Here is a 16,460-nt window from a genome sequence, read left to right on the forward strand (position 1 = left end):
CACTTGCAACTAAACAATGAAGTATTATTATTATTATTATTTTTTTTTCATTGGCAATTCTTTGGCCTGTAGCATGAAATCTGGTGTCTGAAGGACTTAGAGATTGGCCCGGTCCTGGTCCAAGGTGATGATTCTCTTCACATTGTCCCTGGCTGTTCATTCTCTGTTGGCACACCAGTGCCGCCCACTCGAGACAGAAAGAGAGCCAATAACAAAGCCACATCTATAACTTTAAATTACAAAAAAAAAAAAAAAAAGTGAAGTTAATTTTAATACTATGTTTTATTTTAACTCATTATGTCCAAAACATTACTACGTCAGCATGGAATCATTGCAGAAGTTATTACTGAGATATTTTACATGCATTTTTTTTCATACCAAATCTTCAAAATTCAGTGTATTTTATAATTAAAGCAACTCTTAATTTGGACTAGCCACACCTGAAGTACTCAATGGTCACATGGAGTTTAGCAGCTACTCTATGGCACAGATCTAATACTGTCACAAAGAAAAATTCAGTCTGATACCTTCTGACCCTCCCCTGGAAACCCACTATGTTTTTGAAGAGCTCTAGGTCAGAAAGCTCTTGTTTGTGATCATTTCTGCATACTTCCAATTTCTACCCTTAGTCTTTGTCCTCTCTTCTCAATCATATTTTTAATACTACAGAAATTTCACGCTGGCTTTCAGTAGTAGCAAGATATCATGATGTAAGTAACCCTGCTCATTTTCAAGTTTTTTCCTCTTAAACCACATTTCTCTATTAAAAAACAAAAAATTGAAATCAGATTAATTTGAAACCAGCTACAGAATTTTCTGCTTAGAGTTATTACGTTTCACCTTGCCGGTTGGCCATTTGTTCCAGATGGACAAAATCTCTTTTGGAGCAGAATGCTCCCAACTAATGCTCCCTCCCAGTTGCATGCCCTCCCCGACTCAGTGACAAGTATGTTAAGGTGGACGGGGCATCTGCTGCCGGCCACGAGACTCCTCCTGCTCCGCTCAGTGTCCCCCCCAGTCACCCCGCTCGGGTCCCAGGCATTCGAACAGGTTCAGTCTACATCTTGCCCTGCAGGACATCATGACTCACCTCTGTCAAATGTCCTCCCCAGACAGTCAACGTTCTAAGCTGTCAGAACAGGAAATAAATGAAGACTTCTCGCTTAATTCAGTGAACCCGCGGGGAGCTTGGTCCAGAGCCACGTTTTTCTCCCTCCAGGCCTCTGTCACCTTTCACGTTCTCCATCGTCCCTCACAATAACCGACACTGGCTCATGGCGCTCATCTTTCGGTTTCCTCATCCCAGGGATCTTATACAAAATATGTATTTGGTCTTCTTTCATTCTTTTCCAGCGTGATTTCTTTCCTATTGCTATTTATTCTGTCCTTCAGGTCTAAAAATTATTTTTGAATATTCTGGCATAGGTTACATCATTTAAAAATAATGTTTATGGTTTCTTCACTGAAACAGGTTCATGCATGTAAGAGAGAGAGGGAGAAAGAGAGAGAGAGAGTGTGAGACAGAGAGAGAAAGAAAGAGAGAGACAGTGAGAGAGAGAGAGAGAGGGAGGGAGAGAATACTTTCTTGGTGGTGCAAGTTTCTGAAGTCAAAAGTTCTTGTAATCAGGGTGATAAGATGATATTTACTTCTCGGATCGGGCGGAGAGAGAACAAGCCTTTTGCCATAGAAAGCCATGATTTCCAAGGGCCTACCTATATCACCTTCTTTTTTTCTTTATCTGTCTTCCCTACTGATTTGCTTTTTTCTTTTTCTTTTCTTTTTTTTTTTTGGCAGCGCTGCTTGTCCTATAGTTCTGTTCCTTTTCTCTATTCCAACTTGTTGCTTTTCTTTACGTTAAAACGGTCAGTATCATTTTCTTTTCCAATCATAAGACCAAGAGATCTGAAGGGTTGTTATTTATAAAAGCACAGGAAAGCAACCAATCAGAGGCCCCGTGGAAGAAAAGATATTTCGCCAGCTCCTTCTAAAGCCACGTCCTATCTGTGGCCCAAAGCTGGGTCATCAGCTCATCACTATTATGTTTTAATTTTCTGTTTTGGGGTGTGGCTCATCTACAGTTCTGTGAATTCCTGGATGTCAGGGTCTAATAGCTTATTAATCTCTGCATTATCGGCACTTTATGCTTAACACCCACTCCATAAACACGGTGCCACAAATGAACACGTTCGTGAGTGAATCTCTTATAGGACACTTACATACACTGTCTCCTGGAGCGCTTCCTGTTAATGAAACACTCCTGAGCCAATCCACTGCTACGTTGGTAGCTTTAATGATAAAAAGCTTTTCTTTTGAATTAAACTAAAACCTACCTTTGGAACTTCCATTTTCCCCTAGAAAATACCTTTCTCCCTTATTTATTCTAAATATTAAAATGAAGGCTTCGGGCCCGATGAAGATGCCAATTTGGTTTTCAGCAGGAAGTCCTGTGCTATCCCTTTGCTTGTTCAACCATCCTCATTCCAGGGGCATTCCAGTGGCGAATTTCTGGCGTGCCAACCACACAGGTCATTTAGGGAGAAATCCAAATTCCATTTAGACAGATTTTGAGCTCCTCTAAATATTGTACTTTCTCAGGCTTCCAGGGGACCAGTGTTTCTCACTGGACGAGTACAGTTACAGAAAGATCAAGGACTTAGTTTATTCTGGGTCACATCCATTGAAACGGCCCGGGTTAAGCCAAGGAGTCCTCTTGTTCCCAACCACGTTCCCGGGTCTTAGAATGAAATTTCCTGACGTTGTGCCCTCCCGCCCGGCACGAACCCCTGTGCCCAGGTCGTTCCTGTTCTTCCTTCACTCGGGACCAGCAGAGCCGACTGGCACAGCGCTCTCCTGTCTTTGTCACCGGACAATACAGTGTGTGGGACCCAGGATCTCACACTCCTCCTGTTCAACACAAAGAGAAATGATGCCAGTGCCTCGAAATGGCTTTTAACATAAAATATGTCAATTCAGCGCCCCCTCCCCCAACCCCAACCTTGCTCCTTCTTTCTTCTTTGCATTTTTTTTTTTTATATATATTTGAGATGTTCCGAAGTTGTGTCATCTTGGTGAATTATGATTTTAGGACAAAGCATGTCGATATCATGAATCTACACTAAAAAAAAAAAAATACTGCAAGAAACATGTGACCATGATTATACTGGCTTTGATCACACTAATTCCACTAATTAAAAATTCCACCGAGGAGAGTGCTGTGGAATCATGTAAACCCTGTGAATTACCTAATAATGATAGAAATATTCAAAGCATTAGTGATTAATGAACAGATGTGAAGAGGCAATGCAAAGTTATGGGAAACCATTTCGAACAGTGATGTCAGCAAGAAACAATTTGCAGACATAATTACTAAAAAATTATCAGAGACTTCCTTGTCAAGTATTTTGTATGTTTATAGAGCTGGTGGTGACTCATTGTAGAAGTCTGGGAGCCTTATTTGATTTGGAATCAGGATTTTATTATAGCTTAGCTGTTATGTAATAGTTTACTCAGACTGATGGGGAGATAGTCTTCCATGTCAACAAACTTGTATGTGTTCAGTGAGGCTTCCTCATAGTTATTTCAGCAATTCAGATCTGAATGCTGTTCTGTATCTTCACGCCTGGAGTATAGTCTCAGTTTGTAAACTGAAGCCCAAGAATGGATGTGAGATTAATAACTGAAGAGACTACCACCAACTCCAATGGAGTGGGGCATGGGAACAAAGTTGCTTTACATTGCGAAGTTGGTAATGTCATGTGGGGTGGCTGCCTCTGGCATGCCGTGAGTCATCTATGAGTTTTTTTTTTTTTTGTCATCTATTTGTTGTGCTACTCAGCACAGTAAGTTGAAGTCCTCCATGGTTTTACTAAGGTCAATACAATAATTAGTCAAGCTTTCCCTACATACCCCCCAATTCCTGTGACTGGGTGCGAAGTCATCTGGGTACATCGGTTTTTAGGGTGCTGGGAAACTACTGTTTGGTCAACGCCTCCAGTTGCCAACTAGAAAGGAGCGTTTTCTTTGGCGTTTCTAACACACCGATGCAAAGCAGATAGACAGTGTGTCTGCCCCTTGCTTCAAATCTTAGTGATGTTGTTGTCTCCACCACACCTCCCAAAGGAATAGAACCCCACCTAAACATGGTGCTTTCCAAGAAAGGTTGGGTGTTACCTTTGCTCTGAAGGGGACAGAGCGAAAAAATGATTAACTAGAAGGAGGGAGGCTCTGGATTCTGCGCCTGGCTCTTCCATGGCCAAACTGCTGCTGGGCCCCTGCTAGGTCCGGTTTCTCCCTCTCTAAGTTTCTTTACGTACTGACTCAGAGAAGCAGAGCTGAACCATGCAGCTACACAATTAGTCTAAACATTTGCCTACACAGGTTTCTATGAAGATATAGGATCTTATTTAAACTCTTTTAGATGGACTTATTTTATCACTTCACATCCTGTTTGACAGTCTCCCTGTCTCTGAAATATATATATACACACACATACATAGAGAAGAGCAAGGGAGGAAGGATAGCATAATGGAAAAGAAGAATTTGAAAGAGAAGAGGAAAAGTAATGACTCGCTCTTTTGTATAAATGAAGGTCAACAATATATTTTGGATGATAGCTCTGTCATTGTTCAACATTAACAGAAATGTCTCCTGTTTTGTAGTCTTGAATAAAGAGGAACATTTTATGATCCAGAAAAGTCACAGAAAGTCACAGTACAAAGGAACTGCTTCCTTTTGGCCAGTTTTTAGTTTGCAATAAACAAAGCTTCTATTTTAATTCCTAAAGCACACATTGTCACGCAAGATGGTCCCAAGAGGAAGAAATGACGCTTCCTTTTGGCATCTTGTAGAATTTCTCTAAGACAATGATGTGGTCCTAGCATATCATGGCGACCTTCCATCTGTCCACAGAATATTTTGTGGGATGCGGCTGAGGAAGAGCAGGGCCCAAGGGCCTCTGGTCAGTGTCATCCACACACAGTCAGAAATCACGTTTAGTTTGTAATGGAGGAGGATGGGTTGGCAAGGTGGGCAAGCAGCATGGTCACCATGTGCCAGGAGGTGTGAAGAGAGCTGACGTTCAGTCCTGACACCAGCCAAGAACAGGACACCTGGGCTGGGGCTGGAGCGTCGGCCATTGATTGCGTCTCTGAATGTAACTCTGGGTGTTAGTGGTTCTTACAATTCCATTTGCACGGTGCTTCCTGTCTATCTACGATGATCCGGTGGCTAAGAAACCTAATTTACTACCTCCTATTCCTCTCGATCTTTGCTTAAAGGGCGGACAAGACAAGTAACAACCACAAAGACAGCAGTCAGCCTTATGGAGCCCTTGCTGCGTGTGTGTGAAAGCATTTCCCTTAAAGGGTCAGATGTACCACCCTATTGAGTCTTTTCAACAGTCTTGGAATTACTGATACTATGAACTTGGGATTACTAATCTCATTTTAAGGATGAGGAAACTGAGGCTTAGCAAGAGACTCACCCAAGGTCACCAAGCTAGTCAGTGGCAGAACAGAATTCAAACCCCAGCTGTCTGACTCTAGAGCCCGTGAAGGCTCTTAAGCAACACTGTAGTTAGCCCCTTCACGTACGGAGTTTGAAATGTTTGCTGCCAGAGCCGACCGACGATGCTATTGGTCAGCTGGAGAAGGACGTCGAAGTATCTTTGGATTTCAAAAGCAAATCTTCCACTTTATGTCACCGACTTCCTGCTTTTCATTCCCATCGCCGACACTAGAGTTTTAAGTCGCCATTGCCTCTGACCTGAACCTCTTTGAAAATATTATTTCTCGCTATTTCTAAAATTATTATAAACTCCTTGTCAAAATTATGGAAAATGAGGAAAAGTCGACATCAGAAGAAACTTCGTTTCCTGAGGACAGGATCTGTGATCTATTGACCGTCTCTGATAGTTTCTAGCAAATTCCATGCAAATATAGGTGCTTAATTATCATGTGAACTGATCTGGCTTTTCTTGAGTACTAGAAACTGTGTAATTTAGGCTGAAATCAGAAATTACAGGTTTGGGGATAATTGAGTATCTACTGTGCCTCAATTGATATTGTACTGGACTTCTGAAAACTTAGGCTATTTTCTGAGTTCTATAACCATGGTTACGTTATTGATTTCTAAAACCATGTCATGAGAAAACTGTGGGATTCTTGCAGTCTCTGGCTTTGACCTTTTAATTTTCTGGATAAGAAAAAAGGAACAGGGAGTTTCCTAATATCGGCCGTAACTGTTAGAGCAGGTGGCATATCTTCATGCTCGGAGTGCGGGTTCATTTGTTCTAACTCACTGCCTTGGACTCTCCCAGGGCAGAAAGATCAGATTAAAAACAAAAACAAAAACAAAAACAAAAAACCCAGTAAGTCTCTGCCTAGATTTAAATACTTATTTGCATCCGGCTGGGGAAAATTGGTTGTGATGCTCATCAAAAGTAGTTTCCTTTCTATTTAGCTGCAGCTTTCGAGAGCTTGTAATTTTCTGTCACTTGTATTGAAGTGGGCCTTTGCATCTGAAAGCATGTCCTCGCTGCTCCGGGCACTTCAAAGGTCAGATTTCACTCCTAAACTACACTTCCTTCAAAATATACTTTGAGGTGCCAGAGATTCTTTCTGGCTGAGTAATGAACATTTCTTTAGTATTAACTAATCACAGTCATTGGAGGTTAGAAAGGATCTTAAGACTATCCAATGATCTTATTTCACATTCAAGGACACTGCAGTTTACAGAGGTCCTGACTTTATGAAGTCCCCTGCAGCGATCGGGACCAGGAACAGACGTCTTTCTAAGGGGACGGTGCAGTTGTCATGACCTTTGTGTAAAGGCTGAGAAAACAGAGGAGGGTTACGTCACAATGCGACAGCCGTTGGTCTGTTCATTTGCTTAGGAGCATGGCATGGGTATTTCCAAAGTTAAGCCGAGCAGGATTCAGACGGCGACTTGAGCTGGATGATTCAAAGATGAGTGTGAGGGACGGTAAGGAGGGCGATGATGGAGAAGCGAGCTGTCATTAAAACAACCCCACGCGTCGTCGGGACTGCAGCCTCCAGCCGGTGAGCTCACGGATGTCTGGAGGCTCTTCCACTTTACACCCAGCATGTGGGACGCTGGGCTAGCTCACCTCGGTGACTGTGTGCCGAGTGACTGGAGTGCATGGCCCGATGACAGAGCGGTAGCTCAGTCAGTATCGATCTGCTATTAGAAAAGGAGAAAGAAACAAAAACGAAAACTAAATAAAGGGCACAATAAAAAATACTCCCTCTCTGTCTTTGGTTCTGCATTGTACACGTTTAAGGTATTATTAAAGGCTTTGTTTACAACAAAGCTCCTGGAATTTTCCACATTTGGTCTTCCTTTAATCCCTTCACAAGCTCTTGAATCCTGTTCAGTAGGGCTTTTCTTCTGGCTCCTGGGAACGCTCCTGCCCAACTCACCAAGGTCACGGTACGGCCCAGACCTTGAGCCCCTCTCAGACCTCTTCCGGGTGAATGTTAGCAGCGCTTGGCGTAGCCGGCTTCCCCGATCCTTCCCGAAACACCTCCCTCACTCGGCTCCTTGCCACGACGGTCTCAGGCCCGACCCCTCACCGCCCCTTCTCAGAAAGCACCGAATCCTTCACCTCTGAGCTTCCAATGTTGGAGGACTTCAGGGCCCGTCCATGGGCTCTTCTCTCTTCTTCTTCTTTCCTTTTATTTTTTTTTTTTAGCCAAGGCAACCTTTGGTTGACCTCACAGGTCGCAAGGACTTTGTCAGCTTACAATCCCTTATTTTTTATTTTTACACCTGTAACACCTGGTCTTCCTAAGTGGTCTCTCATCCAAGTACTAACCAAGCCCGACCCTGCTTAGCTTCCAAGATCAGACTCTTCTCTCTTCTAATCGGCCCTGCCGTCCAGGTGATCTCGGCTTCCAGACGCCGGGGACCGTCTCCACTCAGGCCTCCCCGTCAGGAGTTGCCCTGGCCGCACGCTCTGCAGGAGCAACCACTGTCACCGTCGGCTTCTGGTCCCGCTTTGTTTTCCTTCACTTTACCTATCACCACCTGATAACCTGTCAGATCATCGGCACATCTCTATTGTCTGTTTAGTGTCTTCTGTCTGTTCCGCTGGAATGAAGCTCCGTGAGTGTAGAAATTCTCGAGTTCCCTCATGTATCTTCAGTGTCTAAGAAATGCCTAGCCCAGAGCGTGGACTCAGCACAGTTGTTGAATAAATAAACGCGTGTGTACAAACGACGATTAAAAAGACCATATTACGGCGGTGGGGTAATAGAGACAGAAATGGTGTATGGTCCGCAAGAATGACAATATTTACTATCTGGACTTTCTAGGAAATGTTTGCCGACTCCTGGTTTATATACGTTAGAACGTACTGGGTCAGAGTGTAGCTCTGGAGACAAATCCCCGTCCTGGGTTCAAATCCCCGCCCCCAACCAGCCGTGGCTTTGGTTAAGTCACCCGCCCTCTCCGTTCCTCAGTTTTACAAACTGTGAAGTGGAGATCACACCAACAGTAACCGCATAGGGTAGCTGTGAAGATGAAACGAATTAACGTGAGTGGAGTCCTAATGTCTTCTAGAAACACACTCATGAGCGCTATTGTGTGGTGAGAAAGTACTTGAGGGACGCACTGCTAAGCGAAAGGATGTGTGTTTAATTGATCCCAAAGGATACGGAGCAAACAGCTAAGTACTTTTTCCTCCTCTGCTGGTTCATTCTCTTAGAACTTCTCACTTTGCTTGTTAAGACGGACGAGAGAGCTGCTTCTCCTCCTCCCCTCCTCCCACTCTCCTTCCCGTCCATTCCTCCTTCCAGTCTCTTCTCTCCATACCGAAGCTCAGGCAGGTCCTGAACTGGAAGATGGAGTAGAACTACTATCGTCTCGTCGTCTCCTCACCTTGAGTCCCACGTAAAGGCAGTGACGGTGGTTTCAGAACAAAATATCTACTCACCGATGACGCATCATCTACAAGGACTTGAATGTATAATATGTGTCAACTGAAACTGGTTCTCAGCTATAATCTATTATCTATCATCTATCTATCCATCCATCCATCCATCCATCCATCCATCTATCATCTATCATCTTGTCTGTCTGTCTGTCATCTATCTCATTGTGAGCATTTTTTTCCTAAGGAAAACATTTTGACATGAAAGTATGAACTGAATGGTAAAATTTAGACACAAATATATTAGGAAAATTGCAAGGTAGGTAAGAAGGCAAAGAAAAGCCATAATAGTATCTATGTTTTTGCAGGTATTAAATGACCAAAAAAAAAAAGCTAAAGGTATAACAGAATAACAAGGAAACCCCAATAGAACAGTATGTTTGTCAACCAGAGTGACTAGGCTGTTATCTTGGCTGAAGAAGTAAACATATATTAGATGGAATAGTATATTGTTCCCTCTAGAGTTTCTGTTTCTCCATTTTCTTTTTGAAAAGAGAAAATCCCTTCCTGGGAACACAATCTGATAGGAGTCGATTAGAACAGAGTGGAACGAAGAAATGGAAGGTGTTAAGATGTTTGGAGACATTGCAAAAACAGGAGCTTTAAAAGCACTTTAAGTTTTTCTTATGTCTATTAGAGAGAAGGAGAGAGGGAGAGAGAGAAAGAGAAAGAGAGAGAGAGAGAGAGAGAGAGAGAGAGAGAGAGAGAGAGAGAGAGAGAGAGAATTTTGCATTTAGTCCTTTGAAGGACCACTACTCAATAAGGAAGAAATCTTGGTCAGTGTGAATTAGTTCAAGTGGTGACTTTTGTACTCTGAGCATTTAGGGGAGGTTGAAACGCCCACAGTCCAGATGATGCCCTCAAGAGGCTGTGCTCATGGTGATGGCATCTGTTGGGGCAGATACAGCCTGAGACCGTAGATGGAATAATGCTGAGGACACATAGAAGTCACTAACCTTTGTCTTCTGAAATAACCCTGGAGCGTTGCAGTATGGGAAGTTGTTGATTATCCAGCAATTTTTCCCTCTAGGGATCTTTAGAGAAGAAGAAAACATTGGTGTGTCTTCAATGGATCATCCCATTTGTGGTGCTCTGTTATTTGATCCAAGAGAAAGAAAGAAAAAAATATATACATATATATACACGTATACACATAATACCCATGTTATATATATAATACGTACACATATATATGTCTATATGTGTAAACATCTTTGGTAAAGCTTATTAATGAAATTTATGTACTTTTCTTTTGGGCAAAAAAAAATCCATATGCATACCACAATTAATTAAGTCATAATTTTCCACTTTGTAAAACAATTTTTCCTTCAAAAAATGATTCTTTTTAAGTTTAGAAATGAATGAACCGATAAGATCTTACAGGTCATTAAAATAGGATTTGCTATAGCAGTAGGAATAATAATAATTAGCATTTATAAATCTTCCCTCTTGTGCCAGGCACTGAGCTAAGAGCTTTATGTGAAATACTGCATTTACGCCTCCGGATCACCCCAGGAGGTGAGGTCCTGCACTCATTGTCCTTACCTTTCCCTGCTTTTCAGAAGCTGAAGTTTAGAGAGTTTAGTAACTTTTCCAAAGTCACACCATTAATAAGAGGTGTAGCTGCAATATGACCTTACGTACACCTTTCTCCAACAGCATTGCTGTATTTTGGGGTACCACGGCTCTTACCTAAAGAGACACATCTGAGCAGACAGCTCGCTACAAAGCAACACACGAAACTAAGGTTTGAACAGAAATCAGAACATTAATCGTCGGTTTGGGTGTAATCGTCAAAATTCCAAGAATTTTGCCTTTACTTATTTATGTGTTTATTTATTTATTTATTTTGTAATTTGGGAAAATCTGATATCAAATAAATTCCTGAATTCATGCTATGTAACCATGTGGGCAACGCTAACCCAGAGCAAGCAAGGAAAGGCAGATGCAGCCTTCAAAGACAGAAGAATGTGGAGAAACTGCCAATCTAGATTTTTCTCTGTTTAAGTACAGTTCCATCGAGGCAGGACAGACTATGCGGGGACCAAAGCCTTAAGTATTGAGCGAGAATGTGGTTGATTTGCTTGTGGCGAATCACCCCTCCTGGACTTTTCTTAGCAAAGCAGGCCATTTCCAGCGTTTTGGGGTGTCGCCCAAAGGGAATTCAGTCTCGCACCTGGCTCGCTCTCACCTTCCACGTACTCTCCCGATACACACACACACCTCCTACAGAAACAGGTCTGCATGAGCGACAGGCCCACAGAAATGACCCATGTTTATTCAGTTCATCAAGTTTGAAGGGGTTTTCCTAGAAACACCAGCAAGACAAAGGTAGAGAGAGGAGCCCGGGTCCTACCGGAGGGACGAATGGGTGTGAGAAACCGCGAGGGAGGCTTTTCGTATAAACATAACCGAGGTCAAAGATCACCGCGGTCCCCGCCGGGCTCAAACGCGGAGAAGAGGAACAAACGGGCCCGGGCAGCAGAGTGCCGACTCCCGGGGGAGGTGAGGAGTGGGCAGGAGAAGGCGTCCACGACCTCTGCTTATCTGACAGCTGAAGTTCTGATCTCGAGGCTGGGAAAGACACGGCCAGAAATAAATGTTTAGGGCATGACATTCTTTCCATGTTAGGACACTGCATTCTTGCTGTTTGGTGACAAATGACTGAACAGCGAGCTTGGTCCCGTTTATGATCTAATTCCATAAAAATGAAACTCCGGGCATCGGCTTCAGAGCCTTCCAGGAAAGAGTTAAAGCGGACGCAGCTGCCTGGTTCCTTCTCCCTTCTGAGTGACCGAGGGTCCAGGATGCTGGACTGGCCTCGTTTGAAGGTGCTTTGTCTCGCTTCGTGCTTCGTTGTCTGCTTTCTGTGGAAGAGACCATCTCTCTCACTTTCCACTTCCTTTTGGCTCGAAATCACTCATAACGAACATGCCCCTTCCATCTGAAGACTATGCACAGAAGGTCGTAGAAACGGACCGTCACTCCCACTTTTGAAAAACGCAGACGGAGCGAGTGAGTGTGCGGGTGTGTCTGGGTGTGCGTGATCCGTGCAGGAAGCGTCTGAGTGGGGTCCAGCTGGTCTCCTCGCCACAATAATTCTCTAACCGACTGAACAAAGCTTCCAATAATACATGGTGACATTTACACAAATATTTGTGGTCGTGCTTCCCATTTCTTCTTATAGGAAACAAGTGAGATTTTCGAATGCTTTAGGGATGTGATCAGCAGACAGTAGTGGGAAAGAATTTCTCTGAAAGTTGACTCGCCATAAAAACGAGGAAGGAAGATCTGAAAGAGGTGAGAATATCCCAGCTAATCAGGATGTGGCGCTTTCCGACCTCTGATGTCCAAACGAGTGTTTTGAATCCGATAATGGGAACATGTGTCACTTTAATGAATATTTTCCTTTTGGAGCCGATTGGGTGGTTACATTTTTGGCACCGAGCTTGAGGTCTGTTGCTTCCATTACCTGACCCGCGGTCCTCTTTCCTGGTGTTGGCTGTGGGAAAGAAGAAAAGTGGAAACTATCTCAGAACCTGACAACGGCGTTGAGAGAGAGAAGATGTCCTGTCTTTGAACCGAACCACTTCAAGCAGAAGCTCTCGATGGACCATCTGCTCCCTATCTGTGACATCATGTGTCACAGGAGTGAAAAAACAAAACAAAACAAAACGAAACCCATAAAATGAGATGGGACTTTTTCAAAGCCTGAAATAGGTCAGGTCTCGGTTGTCCCTTAACAAAACCAACCAGAGACGAGCAACGTTTTTTAGATCCAAAAGTGTTTTTAAGAGTTTGATAATGAGCTATCGCAGTCGATCACTGAATTAGTTCCACACAGGAGAATCACCTCACGCTCTGAAAAGTGTCTTTAGGTCTCTGCTCTTTGCAGACCCCTTACACATGCTGTGTTTTCTGTCTTTTCTGTGTGCATGTCCATGTGTACCTATGAGTAATGCACGTGTGAGCATGTGCATATGTGTGAACATGTGCATGTGAGTGAGTGAGTGTGTTTCCCATTAGACACTAGGTCTCTCAGGAGCTTTATCAGAACACTTAAAGGCATAAGCTTCGGACTCGCGGCTCAAGGGGCAAATCCAGGTGCCATCGCTCTCCAGCTGTGCTACCTGTCACAGGTGGCTTCATCCGTCTGGTTTCTTCACCTGCGAACGGATGGAACAGCGGTGCCCATCTCGCCAGGCTGCTGTGAGAGAGCGCGTGGGAGGCGCTTTGCCCCATGCCCAGTAGAAACGTTCTCCGCGGGAACCCGAGATGCCATTCACGGGCTGCCTCTTCCCTTCACGGTTCCGGGAGGAGCTGTGGGTTTTGTTTTTCGTTTTGAGAGAACGTGGGTGTCTGTCTGTGTTATGGATTCTCTGACCCACGGCAGCATGTGGATTCTTGTCTCCGAGAAGCCGCCTGCTCACTCTGTCGGGAGAGGCACGGTCCCCCGCCCGTTCCGTGTGACCCACTTCCCATCTGGTGGCCCAGGTGCACATGGCACAGAGCTCGGCGATGCTAACAGCGGCACTGTCTGTGTGGAGAAGGAGGCTCCGCCTCCCTGCACACCATCCGGTCCAAGGCACAGAGCCCTCCGCAGATGGAGAGGAAGGAAGCCAAGCCAAAGGAATGCAATGGACTCTGGGTCCAAGGGATCCGTTTGTTTCAAAATGACTTTGAATTCCACTGAGTAGCCTCTTAAATTCCCATGTGTTGCCCTCAGAAGCAGTAAGACAGGGACGGAGAAGCACATGTCCTTTCCACTGGAGGGTCCATGACAGTGAGGCTTTGGCGAAACCCTTCCCCGTGGGGAATGCCCCTCCCTCTGGCTGCTGGTGGCAGTCACTCTGCGGCCTCCTCCCATACCTTCGAATTGCATCCTCTAAACTCCCTTTGTGGGGACGTGCCATATTTAGAAAGCCGATGGGTCAGTTACGATTTCAGAATTGTTTACTTATACATTCAACAAATTCCATGTAACACCTTCCAGGCGGTAGGCTCTGAGCTCAAAGCTGGGAGGAGAGGGTCGTTTAAGATACCATCCCTGATTTCCAAGCGTCCACTGCCCGGTCGAGGAGAAAGACGAGCAGATTCGTGATTTCAGGGTGGTGTGGCCCCTGCCAGGATGCACGTGGAAGCCCAGGATGAACGGGATGGCGGGAGGAGAGAAACCGGGGTCACCCATCGGGGTCGCAGAGTGTGGTAGGGGCGGAGCCAGGATTTGAGCATGGTTTCCATGACTACAAAACCCACGTGCTCACACGCCAAGGTAGACGCCTCTTCTGTTGCCCACGTAGATTTTGACAGATAACTAAAAAAATGATACTTAGATTCTGAGACGAAAATAATTCTACAATCATATAAATGTGGGTGACGTCTGAAAAATTTTATACATTATTTTTTTAAAAAATGACATTTTCTAATTAATCATAGTGACGCGAAGCAAGCTAATAGAGCAGCACAGGCTAAAACGTATGACCGGAGAGAAAAGTTTCGTTTATGCCGTGTCCGTAATGTCAGCATCGAACTGTGCAAATGGGGTCCTCGGGGTTTTTTCTGTCAGTCCGGATTCCGTCAGGCTGCATGGAACGGAGGGCGGACTGCAGTGGTTTCCAGAAGGTCTGAAGCGGCCGTTCAGGTCGGAAGCAGTGGGTCAGGGCCAGCGTAGCCATCCACAGGCCTTTTCCAGCTTCCCGGCCCACCATTCTCGCCGTGTGGTTCGCCAACACCGGGTATTACATCTACCTGCAAGGCTGAGTGGGCTACGGCGACCGGGGGCAGGGCGCGAGGTGCCTGCGGCTGAGCCCGGCCCTTTTCATTAGAAAAACGGCCCCATCGCCTTCAGCTTTACGCTCATTGTCCCCTGCCGGGTAACACAAGCACCTTGAGCTGTAACGACTTTGGAAATGAGGGAAGAAAACGCATATGAGCCAGCAGCCAGCACCGTCTGCCACTTTCCCTTAAAGTAGATGAACTATTTGCTTAAACTCCTGCTTAAACCATTTGTTCTCTCATGAAACTCCTTAGAAACACATAGAGGGTAAGAATACGATTCAGTCCGGGCTCATCTGAAAGGTCGCGCCGTCTAAATTAGTTGAGTCTACATCACAGTCGCCTGCACACAGGAAGCAGGTACGTTCTCGTCTTCCTTGTACTGCTGCAGCCCCAGAAGGTTCTTTTCGGCGAGAGTGAATCAGTTTCTTAGTTATTTTACGCTTTCAAGTGAAATGTGACTATAATCCTTAGATTATCTGGTTCTTCTTTTATTCCTAATTTTTGCCATCAGTTATTTTCAGTGGGCTGTGATAAAAGTTTTTATAAAATATGCCTTGGATTTAGAATCAAAATTAACCAAGAAGAACTGAATAAAAGTGGGAATACAGAAACCAAAGGGTTCAATAATGAATCACTCAACACATATTTATTGAGTGTTTTTCCATGGCCAAGGTAATTACTTTATAACACAAACCTTTATTATTTCCCCCGGCACCTGGCATGCTGTACGGTACACGATGGTCAATAAATGTTGCTGATTGACAAAACTGCGTCTAGCAGGGGGTTTAAATGGGCAGAGAAAAAACGTCATTTCACCTATCATCATCATCATCATCACTGTCGTCGCCGTCATCATCATCATTGTGTTTATTAATGGGAATCGCAGAATGTTATTTTTAAAGAGAAGAAGAAGAATGAAAGTTCTGGGCCGCTTAGAAGTCCTGGAGAAAAGATGTGGAAACGAGACCAGCACCCACAATCGCCCAGATGGAAGTCTTCCGGACATTGGGGTGCTGCCGCTCTACGCTCACTACTTTGATGATTCTGCTTTTAAAGCGGCCGAGCCTTTCCTTCGACAGAAAAATGAACAGAACGACGAATGTTTTGCGTTAAGACAGGTGCCGAAGGTCCACTCTGTTTGCGAAAGCCCATGTAGAAACCTACCCGCCTGCAGGTAGAGGTGGCTAACTCTGAGGCAGTGTGAATCAGGACCAGGTGTTCCAGGGGTGTGCTCAAGATCAGCCCAGGGGAACCGAAATGTCCACGCGTTTTGAAAGATGACATGGTAATACAAATGCCAACGGATCTATGTACTCATTTAGTCATTCGACAAACATGCGCTGAGGGCCTGGTGCGTGCCTGCTACTACATTATATGTTACGAATATAGCAGCGAACAAAAAACAAGTACCTGCTCTCACGGAGCTTCCGGTTTTGGCAGGTAAGCCCTCAGTGCATATTTATCGAATGACTAAATGAGTAAACGAATAGATCAGCTGACATTTGGATTACAATGTCATCTTTCAAAACACATGGGTGTTCCAGTTCTCATCTGGTGAGAGGAGGCTGATCATTAGGGACTAAACACACACACACACACACACCCCGGAAGTAAAGTGGAGCAGGTGAGGGGCTGGGAGGGCTGGGGTTGGGGTGCTGTTCTGACAAGCGGATTAGGGACGGTCTCTCCGGTTAGGGCACATTTGAGTGGAGACCTGAAGGAGCTCTGGGA

The 16,460-nt window shown here is 44.6% G+C and overlaps 1 long non-coding RNA gene across 4 annotated transcripts in view; it reads right to left on the reverse strand.

Moving 5' to 3' along the window:
• The window catches only part of LOC107520858, a 350,307-nt gene that overhangs the window by 11,303 nt on the left and 322,544 nt on the right, over window positions 1-16,460 (reverse strand). For 3 of the 4 annotated variants that reach the window (XR_004955424.1, XR_004955422.1, XR_004955421.1), the window contains 3 exons: window positions 11,308-12,453; window positions 9,908-10,043; window positions 1,091-7,201 (listed from right to left, as the gene is read on the reverse strand). This is a non-coding gene — a long non-coding RNA (uncharacterized LOC107520858). The remainder of the gene's footprint in view (window positions 1-1,090; window positions 7,202-9,907; window positions 10,044-11,307; window positions 12,454-16,460) is intronic. The other variant, XR_004955423.1, reaches the window with a different exon arrangement.

Source organism: Rousettus aegyptiacus, unplaced genomic scaffold (assembly GCF_014176215.1).
Source record: "Rousettus aegyptiacus isolate mRouAeg1 unplaced genomic scaffold, mRouAeg1.p scaffold_m13_p_18, whole genome shotgun sequence".
Classification (NCBI taxonomy): domain Eukaryota; kingdom Metazoa; phylum Chordata; class Mammalia; order Chiroptera; family Pteropodidae; genus Rousettus; species Rousettus aegyptiacus.